Source organism: Saccopteryx leptura, chromosome 1 (assembly GCF_036850995.1).
Source record: "Saccopteryx leptura isolate mSacLep1 chromosome 1, mSacLep1_pri_phased_curated, whole genome shotgun sequence".
Taxonomy (NCBI): domain Eukaryota; kingdom Metazoa; phylum Chordata; class Mammalia; order Chiroptera; family Emballonuridae; genus Saccopteryx; species Saccopteryx leptura.
The window spans coordinates 316,424,306-316,436,986 of record NC_089503.1 but is presented as its reverse complement, the minus strand read 5'-3'; the positions used below and the strand labels follow the sequence as shown (position 1 = coordinate 316,436,986).

Sequence of the window (12,681 nt, the reverse complement as noted above, 5' to 3'; positions counted from 1 at the left end):
GTCACCTGCCCAAGGGGCAGCCGAGTTAGGGCTAAGTCCTAACCCATCCTCCTCCCCACTGTGAAGTTACTTTCAGAGCCATCAAAGGTCAAGTCTTTTTTTTTTTAATCCTAGTAAGTATTTTCTAAGGAAAGTAATAATAAATACTGTGATTTTCCACTATATAAGCAACCCTGGGCCCAACCCTGAGATCTCAACGACTAACCTAACTATTCACCAATCCTCAGTTTAACAAGTATAAAATATGAATTTTTGCTAACTGACCAAGTTTTGCAAGCTCAACATGAACAGTGCTCTGGCAGTTCAAACTGCTGAGTCAAAGAGCCCAGGCCACACACACGCCCTTCCTCACCCTCCCAGGCAGGACAGAGCTCAAGGAACCACTCCTAGTCAACCCCCTATTTTTAAATTGATTGGAGTAACACTGGTTAATAACATTACACATAAATTTCAGGTGCACAACTTTATAATACAACATCTGTACACTCCACTGTGCACTTTATTTGAAAAGTTAACATGAGATTGAATGAGTGGACTAATTCAATCGCCCCCACACACACAACTACCCCCTCAAATAATTCATATCACTTTGAAATAGTTATCCCTTCCCACCTATGGGAAGTAGTAGTCTTTTCTCTCAGCCTTCTCTACACAACATTTTAGAATACTTTTTAAACAGTCATTGGTCAACCAAAGACTTAAGAAATGCCCCAAATTGTTTCTGTGGTAAAAAAAACAAAAAAACAAAAACCTTTAAAAGTCTATCTCTAGTTCTTCAATTCTTGTTCAAGTGCTTTTTGATTCTCCACACATGCAGGTTCTAGTAACAAACTAAAAAGCTAAACACTGCATTTATACATCTGAAAAAAAGTGTGAACAACTTAAACTTTCTGGGCTGGACTTTTAACTCCATGTTAAGCAAAACCAAAGTTTTCCAAAAGAACAAGACATCATTCTCATGACTGAACACTTGCGCAGCAGGTGAGCTTGGACTCCCGCCTGCTGAATGCTAGTTTAAGTACCCAGACCTCATGAGGGAGGTCCACAGCTGGCTCCTTAGCGCCTCAAACAAAATCACTCTGGCTCTAACCTCAACAGGCAGATGGGCCTCCAGACTTTAACCATGATGTGTGTCTCCCCTTAAGGATCAAAACTGCCAACATGAGAAGTACCCAATTATCTTAAAACTCAACACAATGACTCTGTAATGATGAGCTGCATAGCTGCCCATATTTAGACATTCACAGCAACACTACATGTTTAAAGGCATTACCTCATTTCCTGTTCTTTCAGCAGCATAATCATCATCAGAGCCACATCTCACAATAACCTAGAAAGTCTACCAAATCACTCCTTGTTTTTAAGCCAAGGGCCAGGCAGAAGACATCCAAAGCAACAATTAGCACCAGATCCTAGAAGTTTCTGAAGGACAGCTAGCTGGGTTTCTGCTCCCATCCCCAACACCACTATTTTAAGCCAATCAGATTCCAGACAACATTAAAAAAGCTTTCAGAGACCTTTTTAGAAGCTGCATCTTTTGGTTTCTTTGGTGATCGTGCCGTCACCACAGTTTGCAGGCCCAAAGCCAGGTCATCATAGCAACCCTTTTCTTTTTCTTAAAGCAAAATCTGGCCCCAGCACAGATTTGTATGAGCAGCTCCTGTCCCCGTTGTCTAAAGATGTAAGTAAAAGTCTTAATAGGATATTTTCTGCTTTAATTTTGAGACCAGGAGTATCTTTTGAACTAGCTTCCTAATAGCCAGAGACTGTCTTATTCTTTGAAACCCCAGCATCCAGCACTATATATATGCTCATTAAAGTGAGTCCCAAGGTCCTGGCCGGTTGGCTCAGTGGTAGAGCGTCGGTTCGATTCCCGGCCAGGGCACACAGGAGAGGCGCCCATCTGCTTCTCCCCCCCTCCCCCCCTCCTTCCTCTCTGTCTCTCTCTTCCCCTCCATTGGAGCAAAAGATGGCCCAGGCGCTGGGGATGGCTCCGTGGCCTCTGCCCCAGGCACTAGAGTGGCTCTGGTCGCGGCAGAGCGACGCCCCGGATGGGCAGAGCATCACCCCCCGGTGGGCATGCCCAGTGATCCCGGTCAGGCGCATGCGGGAGTCTGTCTGACTGCCTCCCTGTTTCCAGCTTCAGAAAAACGTAAAAAAAAAAAAAAAATTTTTTTTAAAAATAAAGTGAGTCCCAATGCAAAAGAGAATAAACTACAAACACAGAACTTGTCTTTGACAGCTGCCCGCACAAAGCCCCCTTGCTCCCCAACCTCACTGTGCTAGACTGTCAATGACTTCCCCTCACCTCTGTACCTCCTGATAACCATACCCTTGCACAGTCCCCTCACCCACTGCATCTAGGCTTAGTCATGTGACTTCCCTAGCCAATGGGATATCCACAAGCAAGCAAGAGTTTGATAAGGGCTTTGACAGTGGAGCCTGCTCTCTTAGAACTTTGCCTTGTGAAGCCCAGTCTAGCCTCCTGGGAGGGGGAACAGCTAGAGTGCTGAGCACGGCACAAGAGCCGACAACATGCTCTTGGTTCCTGAGATTAATATTAGAGGAGACAGCAGAGAGGAGAGCAGAGAAAGGCCACGTGGAGAAGGCCAAGAAAAAGATGCTGACCCTGGAGCTGGACAAAGCGCTGGAGGAGGAGGCCGACCAGGTTTGAGAGATTCGCCTGGAAATGGAGCAGCTGCTGGAGGAGGATTCACAGGTTCGTGAGTGGCAGATTGCCCTGGACGTTGTGAAGAGCCAGCAGTGGCGGGAGGCCGGGGCTGAGGCTGGAGCTGGAGCTGCAAGGTCTGTGGAGCAGAAGGCTGCGGCAGCCCGGGGCTCGAGCCCGGCAGCCGGAGCTGGTGTTTTCAGTTCCTCTTTGGAGGATGAGGAGAATTGGGCTGGAGTTGCAATTCGCAGTCTCCATAAGATGAGAGCCCAGCTGGAAGGAGCACCTACTATGGCCCTGGTAGGTCTGCGATTTTGGGACATAGGACTGGACGCTATCATACTCTCCGGAGCAGAGATGGAAATGCTGACTGCCATTGCCACCTGCTCCTCTTTGGGACAGTGTAAGACCTGCCAGGACGGCAGGGATGAGGGGGGTGGCTGAGGTCTCATGTGCATGGACTGATTTCCTGGACTACGACCGGAGTGGGCACTGGCTCCTTTGTTGAATGGATTTACGGATTTTGGACAATGTGAAATACCCTGATGGGGGTGGGGGGTGGCTTTGCTAGAGGCCCTTCCCCTGCCCCAGGAAGCTTTTCCCATGGCTAGAAAGAAGGCTGAGGACATTTTGTGCTTTTGGCAAAGTGCTCAGATATTGGTGAAATGTACCTTGTAACCGTTGAAATTATATGATTTGCCATGTTGTTATAATTTGTGTAATATGCCTAATTTCCTTGCACAAGGATGCCCGTGGTATAGATTGTGAGTAGTAAAGTGAGCATAGGGTGGACTGTTGGGCAGATAAAATATATATATTATGCTCACTTCGTTAAAGATGGCGCTGCCTGGCCCGGGCGCTGGGGATGGCTCCTTGGCCTCTGCCCCAGGCGCTAGAGTGGCTCTGGTCGCAATAGAGCGAGGCCCCAGAGGGGCAGAGCATGGCCCCTTGGTGGGCAGAGCGTCGCCCCCTGGTGGGTGTGCCGGGTGGATCCCGGTCGGGCGCATGCGGGAGTCTGACTGTCTCTCCCCGTTTCCAGCTTCAGAAAAATTAAAAAAAAAGATGGCACTGCCCACGTGGAGGCCATCACCCAGGTGATATTGATGTGTATTGGGGGCGGCTGTGGGCAGGCAGAATCCTTGTAGCCTGGGGCTTGGTTTTGGGATTAAGCCTTTCCCACCCTTTTTGATGTGGGGTGGTACAATCCCATCATGTCTCTGATAGGTGACTTTGTATTAGAGACTTCCCTATTTTGTATATTAAAGGTTTGGATTTCTACACTATAAAATGGGGGCAGAACAGGAGCTTGCTCTCTTGGTTCCTGAGATTAATATTAGAGGAGACAGCAGAGAGGAGAGCAGAGAAAGGCCACGTAGAGGAGGCCAGGAGAAGCAGCCAAGATAGCGGAGTGTTGAGTGAGAAGCCAGTTTGTGCAGGAAGAAGGAAGGAGATGGGGAACAGAGGTGAATAAGTCTGGTGAGCTAGAAACCTTTGATTCTAGGAAACTCAGATAAGTCAGTAGCTTTGTGAGCACTGAATGTGAGTGGGTTTTGGAGCCCAGTGTGTTTTTACTTGCCCGCCGGGTGCAAGCTAGGATTAAAGATGATGGCCCACAAAAAAAAAAAAAAAAAGAGCCGACAACATAACACCATCCACCCCTAACTGGCTACCTGGGACTACCCAGTGCCAGTTAAGCAGCCAGATGACTACAGCAGCATGAGCAACCCCAGCAAGACCAGACAGAGACCTGCTGACCCAGGCCAAAGCTCTCAGCTACAGAATGGTGGGTGTTTGAAACACTCGCCACCACTACCATCTACACAGCCATGAAGATTAGGATGGGAAAGGAAGAAGGCAAAAGTGTCAAGAGAAAAAAATGAATCAATGAATGAAAGAATTCATGAAGTTCTGAGAGGGAGAAAATGTCAAGAAAAGTAATTATTAAATTAGCATAATAAAAACCTAAAAATAATTAGTTTCTATTACAAACTATACTTTGACTTTACAAGCTTAAACCATGAAGTTTCAATTCTGTGGGATACTCAAAAATATCCTCAGGAAAACCTCTTAATTTCTTTCTCTAATAAATTATCGCATGGGCTCTGAGCATCTGAGAGCAGGGAGAAGGACCCACCTGACCACGAGGAGGAGGGGCACACAAAAGACACATTCCAAATCCAGCGTCTTCCAGAGTAGGGAGGGGATGTCCAAATAGCGAAGTTTCCAAAGGTTGGCTTTTAACTCCCCTGTCAATTCATAGAATGATGGAAAAAGATTCTCCCAGAATTTGTGGGGAAAGTCAGACACTGGTCTCTGTGTTCCTGCAAAGGCGGGACACCACTCTACTACTGTTACAAAAGTAATCCATACAAGGAAAAGTGTATAAATGTGCTACTCACAGGAGACACCTGACTTGGAAAAACCATTTTAAGTGTAATCCATGTAACAGTGTGGTTCCTAAAGACTGGAACGTCCTGAAAGGAAGCCAAAACCCATTAACTCATGAGTAAGCCTGGGAGCCAGAGTGGAGCGGGCACTTCCCAGCACCTCCTCACACGGACACATGCAGATTCTTAACACCATCCCTCCCATTATTCTGGCTGCATTCCCACAAACTGCCCTTTTCATGGCACTCTGGTGTCCGTGTAGACTTGGGAGGTGGCCACAGAAGCAAAAATTACTGGGCAACAAGAGTACTTTTCAAGTGCATCTGACAAGCACACTTCTAAACGCTTAATGTTTCCGGCAGGTTTGATTAGCATGACTAGGTTCACCTGAGCTGGAAACAGACAAAGCCTAAGCTTCCAGAACTGCAAGAGACAGCAATACCTCCACCCAAAGCAGCCCCAGGGTGGGGAAAACACAGGCTCTGGAGTTAGGAAACACCACCACTTCCCCAGCTGGGAGATGGCTCTGAACCTCATTTTCAAATCTGTCAAATGATAATTCCACTGTTACCAAAAAGGGGACCTGGCCCTTCCTGGGTCTGCCTCTGGCCATCTGGTAGTGTGTGGGTTCTTGACATCATGCAGGAAAGATTTCACAGCACAAGTCCAGGTGGTTTTGAGAGTAATGTATTAAAGCTGGAGACAGTGAAAAAAGGATGGGCTTAGGACAGAAGAAGCCACAGGAGACTGACCCGTGGTGGTGCAGTGGATTGAGCGTCAACCTGGGACGCTGAGGACCCAGGTCCAAAATCCCGAGGTCGCCGGTTTCAGTGTGGGCTAATCTGGCTTGAGAACTAGGTTGCCAGCTTGAGCATGGGATCATAGGCATGATCCCATGTCACTGGCTTGAGCCCAAAGGTCCCTGGCTTGAACACAAGGGGTCACTGGCTCAGCTGGAGCCCCCCCAGTCAAGGCACATATGAGAAACAATCAATGAACAACTAAAGTGATGCAACTACGAGTTGATGCTTCTCATCTCTCCTTCTCCCCCCGCCCCCCGCCCTAAAAAAAAGTAAAGAACAGGAGAGACACCAGGTGGGGCTGCTTTGGTTCACTGGGAAGTCAGAGAAAAGGGGGCCTTGGAGACGGATTCAGAGCCTTTGCTCCACTGGCTGCAAGTCTTATGGGGACGCTTAGAGTTTAAGAGATGCACACCTGTCAGGGAAGAAGAGGGGAAAGGTATGGTCATGCTTCCAGAAGGGAGAGCATGCAGGGTTCCTAGTCTTGAGGGGTTTAAAGGCTGGGGGTTTAAAGGAGGCCAATAGAATATTTATCAGCTGTATGCACCATATGGAGATTTAGTCCCCTGACTTCACCCCTCCTTGGGTGTGGCTGGCACAAATGGCACTGATTGCATCTTCTGCTGTCTAGCTCCCTGCATAGGGTGATTTAAGCTCTTTACCCCCTGGCTGGGGAGGAGTAAACCATTTATTCTTTAAGTGTCCTTCGTTACAGAAGATGAGATTTTGCAATTTCCTAGATGGCTATAAACTGCTTGGTTGTTTAACTGTCTCAGTTTCTACATTCCACTCATCCAGGCTTTCTGGCCTGTCTTACCACCACCACATCACTGACTGGATTGTTGGGCTGACTTTCGCGAGTTGAACGGCTGACAGGCATTTAATCAATTGTAAAATGTTTACCTGTTATATAAACCACCTTCAGCAGCCAGCTTATCTCCCTCAGCAACAGCCAGCTTCCAATTTAACTTTTCCAAAGGAGTCACCAGAATGACGTATTAATTTAACCACAGTTCTGGTATAGCTTAACCCCAGCCATTACTAACAAGAGGTATTTGGAATTAATTGTTTTCTTCAATTTGCAGAAAATGTAAAACCTTAGTCTGAACACATGATACTTAACCGATCACTTATATTCAGTCAAAATGAATTATGATAGGAAAAAAATGCTTACTTTGTAGTTAATCAAAATGTGGTCATTTTTTTTTTTTTTAAACAGGGACAGAGAGAGTCAGAGAGAGGGATAGATAGGGACAGACAGACAGGAAGAGAGAGAGACGAGAAGCATTAATCATCAGTTTTTCGTTGCGACACCTTAGTTGTTCATTGATTGCTTTCTCATATGTGCCTTGACCGCGGGCCTTCAGCAGACTGAGTGACCCCTTGCTCGAGCCAGCGACCTTGGGTCCAAGCTGGTGAGCTTTGCTCAAACCATATGAGCCCGCACTCAAGCTGGCGACCTCGGGGTCTCAAACCTGGGTCCTGGGGCATCCCAGTCCGACGCTCTATCCACTGCGCCACCGCCTGGTCAGGCTGGTCATTTGCTTCTTGAAAACAGTGCCTCCAAACAGAGTGGCTTGAGCATAAATGCTCAAACCAAGAAAATAACAAAACCCACCTCAAATAAAAAATTTAAAGGTTACAGTTTAGTTCAAAAAACAACATTAATTACTGGCCCTCTTTGTGCCTTTAATAGATTCAAGGAAAAGTACTGAGTACTTCACGTGCACTATCTCATTCAATCCTCACAATAACTCTAGGAAGTGGCTACTGTTATTCCACCGCTGACCTGGCCAGGCTGACACTCAGCCCTTCTAAGAGGCCAACCACCAGAGTAAATGTATTCTTCCACGTTTTCTCCTATCATTCGTACAGCTCAGAATGGCAAGCAAATATACCTGACATTTTACTAGGAACCCTGCCAAGTACTAAATCATTAACTGATTTACAGTCTGTCCATCAGCTGTCATACATTGCATAATTCAGTAACAATAAACCAATAATGGGTCATGGTAAAACTCACCAATACAGAGGCCAAAAGCATACTGAACCACCAGTACTTATCCCAACAGGAACAAGAGGTGCTCTAGAAAGTAAACCTCCAATTCAACTTAAAATTATAGAATCCTATAGAAGAGGGGTAAAGGTTATGTAGTGCTAAATACACTAATTTTATAGAAGTGAACATTGAGACTCTGAGAGGTAGTGACTTGGTCAGGGTCCCTCAGGAGTGAGGGGCAAGCTGTAAACTCACTCCTGGCTCATGTTCCATCATCCTGCCACCATCCTGGGCATTACCTGGTCCACTGTGACTCTAAAACTTCACCCAAGACCCTAATTTCTACCTCCTTTACCACCAAATCGTTAACAAGTCTGGTTGCACTTAATCTTTACAAATAACAAGCAACACAGCTTGGCTGATTTGCATTTTGATCTGCTGTCTTATCCCTTTCATTTCCCAAAACCCTGGAGAACAACAGCCAGTAGGAAGATGTGAGAGGCCAGAAAGAAGCCTGGCAAAACAGCCAGCTCAGAACAGCTTTCTGTTTGGTTGCTGATGTTTTATCACACGGCTTCAGAGGGGAACAATGCCACCACTCAAGAGGACTTCATGCTCCTGGCAAGGAGACACCTCTGGCTCCTTGGGGGAAGGAAGTGGAATCTCACTGAAAGAACCCAACCTTAGAAGTTAAACAACCAGGTACTCATTGTACTACCTAATAGGGGCGTAAGTTACAACCTCAGAGCCTCTATTTCCTTTATAGTACAAAAGGGATAGTATCTTACACTTCATAGGTAGGATGACTGGCAACATAAGAAGGGATGACATTTAAAAGAACAAAGCCTAGAACATTTGCTTCCCACTAAACCCTTTGTACGTGATCAAACACATTTAAAAATTCAGTTCCTCAGTCACACTAGTCATATTTTACATGCTGACAGCCACATGTGGCTATTGTGCTGGACATTAGGCACAGAACTTTGACCATCACAGAAAGTTCTATGGTGAGCACTGTCTAGTCTCCTCTCCCTCACCCAATCCAGACTTCAACCAAAATCCTGCAGATTTTTCTTCCTATGTCTCTCTCCAATCCATACCCTCCGCCACTGCTGAGAGCCTTCCCACTTCAGCCCTTCTAGTCCCACACTATCTCCAGAGTGACAGCTCAGACAAGACACATCTGAAAGTGTCTCTCTTTCAAAGGCTTTCCACCTCCTTCAGGACCCCCAGCCGGACTTGTTCCATTTCTGAGCACTGGCCTCTCCCATCCTGCCCTATTGTGCTACATGTGCATCTATCTCCTGTGTGGCTGTTGGGCTCACTATGACACACATATAGTCACCCCGAGGAAGCCCTAGGGGACCATCTGCCCTGTGCGAGGAAAAGTTCCCAGTGTCAATCCCCAGGCAGAACACTGTCATCTCAGACAGGAAGGAACTGCAACACACGTCTTTTGGTTCTAGACTTTAAGAAGTTTAGCCATACTTGAGGAAGCCAAGGTCCCCACTGATACCGCCCTGTCCAGATCACTGCCATCTCTCACATGGTCTTGCTTCTGCCAACAAATCTGCACCCCAGACAGTGATTGCTCAAAACACCAAAACCCATCTTCATTCCCCTTCTAAACCCTTCGACAACCTCCCTTAACCTGCTAAATCTTCCGAAGACCTTCAGAAGGGTTCATGCTTTGGGTCTTGACTCTCCTTGCCCGCCCCTTTCCTGCTACTCCCCATCTCAAACCTGTACCCTGCCACTCCCCAGTTCCTCCCATTCTGGTCTCCACTCCTCAGAACTCTCCGCTCACTCCCTCCACTGCCCAGCTCCTCTCTTCCCTTAGCTCTTAGCTGGATGTCACTGACTCAGGGCAATTACCCAGCAGTAATCCAGGAAAGGGCCAAGGGCATAGTGGGCTTTAGGAACAAAGCTGGGTCCTCCCCATTTAAGGATCCCAGTAATACCATCCTGAGAACCTTTTTCCTTACAGGAGGCAATACCTCTCCAGCCACCCCTAGGATGAATCAATGCTCCAGCCATACATCTTGGTTTCCAAAATCTGGTGGAGTTCGTAGCACGACTCTATGCCTTTTTACATTGTCCCCCTACCCCGACCCCTCTGCCTAGAATAACCTTGGCCAACTTCTCTTCAATTTCAACCTTCAAGAATCAGCTCACCGCCTGACATGTGGTGGTGCAGTGGATAAAGCGTCAACCTGGAAACGCTGAGGTTGCGGTTCAAAACCCTGGGCTTGCCTGGTCAAGGCACATATGGGAGTTGATGCTTCCTGCTCCTCCCCCCCTTCTCTCACTCTCTCTCCCCTCTCTATAATGAATAAATAAATAAAAAAAATCTTAAAAAAAAAAAAAAAAGATTCAGCTCACCTGTCACCTGTCACTTCCTCCCCTCTGAGAAGCCCTCCCTTAATATCCCTTACTGAGAATCTGACTCCCACCCCAGCTAAGTTCAAAGTCACACCACTGTTATTATCACCCTATAAAAACTATCTACTTGCTTACTACTCACTCCCCTCCAAAGAGGCTCTGAGAGCAGGGACCAAGCTGTCTCTAGCTTCAGAGCCAATTCCTGAGAACTATCAGGTATTCCAAAAAACGTTAGTTCCAGGAGTGGAAAACTTAAGACCAGGAGACAAGCTGTAGGCATCCTTACTTGCCCTAAGTCCCTCACCTACTTAGTTTCACCTCCCTCCACCAATTCACATCTGACTCTAGACTCCTCCGCAGGCCATATGAGTCTCACTCAAGAACATTAAAAGTTAAACACTGTCCCTGCTCTGGCCTCAATGCAACAGTAAACACAAATGCAAATGTGGGCGCTGAGATCACACCCCCTGCTTGGTTACAAAGGGTCATCGGGTGACTACATGCCTCTTCTTCTTTTATATTATCATCAAGAATTCACAAAGCCTGGGAGTCCTTTCACAGACGCCTCAAGGGTCCATGGGACCACAGGTTTGAGAAACCCGCCCTGAGACCAGCGTAGAGAAGGAGCCAAACAGGGGCTGAACCTTGGGGCAGGAGATGGAGAGGGAAAGAAAGTGTAGAGGGGCAAGGGAGCGCCGAGGGTGTGGAGGAGGTCCAGGGACCCGCAGGGCTAAGGACAGATGCACCGAGGGCCTGTGTGGCCCAGGGGGACGTTGAGAAAGCCTGGGAGCGGGGGCGGGGATGGGAAAATGTGGGACGGTCCCAGGATCCTGAGTGTATCCGTAGGGTGTTTCTGGAACCGAGGGTCCTAAGGGGTCTCGGGACCCTGAAGCGGTGGGAGGCTGTCTGGGGATCTCGGAGTTTCGGGAAAATCTTAAAGGGTTTCGGGGTTCGACGAGTCCTGAGAGTGGCGGGGTCTAGCCGTGGCCGGGGACCCCACAGGGGGCCGGGGCGAACTCCAGAGGGTCTCGGTAACTGGAGTTTCCGAGGGAATGGAGAGCAGGGCTGCTGGGAACCGAGGTCAGCCGGGGATCCCGAGAGTGTCATGGGACTAAAGGAACCGGGGTGGACCCTGAGGGTCTCGGGATCCTGATGGGCTCTCAACCCGGGGCCCCCAGGCCTCCGAGACCTGCCTCTTACCTGCAGCGCCGCTTAAACGCCAGTCGGAGCTCGCGCCCCGCCGCCTGCTCCAGTTCAATGGTTCAGGTCTCCGAGTCTGGGGCGGTCGCTCGCCGCTCACGCTGGGCGGGACCGGGCGGGGGCGGTTTGCGGGGAGGGGCTGCGCGCGCACCCAAGAGGGAGCCGGAGCGGACGCCGCACTGCCCTCACCCGCGACTCCGGCCGGCTGCCGCGCCACCGCGCCGCCGCAATGCCTTCCCCCGCGCGCGCGCCGGCCCTCGTCGCGCGAGGGTTCCGCCCGAAAGCAACGGCCGTGGGGAGGCCGGAGGCCCCGCCCCGGGAGGAAGGCGAAGACAGCGCTTGCGTTCCGCCCCGAGCGCCGGCCCCGCCCTCAAGGAGGCCCCGCCCCTCGGAGTCCCGGCGCTGGTGGGTAGTACCGGGGGCGATCTCGAACCCGAGTCTGAGCCTTTCCGCCCCGCTTCGCCGCGGGTCTCGCGTTTCTCCTCTGCGAAGTGGCTACGGGCGCACTCTGAGGGACGTCGCGAGCACTAAGTGCGATCGAGAGCGACCTTCTGCAGACCCCTGCACCGCACTCACGCACCCAGCTGGCCGCAGGTCCCCAGACACGCCCTGCTTCCCAAAGACCCCTGCCCACATAGACTAGCCAATCCCCTCCCCCAGACCCGCGTTCTTTTCTTTCCGAGTTCTTATCACTCTTCAATGACGTTCGTACCCTTGTTATTTTCTCTCTCCCTTCGTTGAGAGCGGGGACCTTGTCCTGTTGCAGAAAACCGCCACCCGAACGGAGGATAATAGCCCCCCAGACAACTTAATAGAGGAAGAAGAATTTATTAGTAGTCAGCGGAGCACGTGGAACCAGTAGCACCAAAGAAGGAGCTCCCTGAAGCCAGACCTCTTACATCTTGTATAACTTTTACAGGGTCCATGCAAGGGGTCTGTGATTCCTTTGACTGAAGTCCTACCTGTACCTCCTGGCTCAAGGTGGGGCGGACTAGTTTTGGAAGACCAGCAAGGGGGAAAAAGGTTACCAGACCCCTGGCCCTATCTATTTACAGATCTTGGTTTTCTTTTGAATATTATAAGAGTCTCCAGGAAGTCAGAGATGTATAGGATGTGGATAATTTTTAATGGCTGAGCCAGTCATTCCTGCAGGCCCCTTCTCCTGCATTCTTCTGGTTTCTACTATCTCAGTGCGTTTAGTCCACCCCTGGGTTCCAAGAAGCAAGAAAGGGGCGGGGCACACGA

General features: G+C 49.1%; 1 protein-coding gene across 5 annotated transcripts in view; it reads right to left on the bottom strand.

The window, feature by feature from the left end:
* FAM118A (family with sequence similarity 118 member A) overlaps window positions 1-11,749 on the bottom strand; it is a 32,396-nt gene extending 20,647 nt beyond the window's left edge. For all 5 annotated transcript variants that reach the window (XM_066358652.1, XM_066358655.1, XM_066358654.1 and 2 more), the window contains exon 1: window positions 11,437-11,749. The gene's annotated coding sequence lies outside the window, so the exon portion shown is untranslated. The remainder of the gene's footprint in view (window positions 1-11,436) is intronic.
* Window positions 11,750-12,681: the final 932 nt, after the last annotated feature.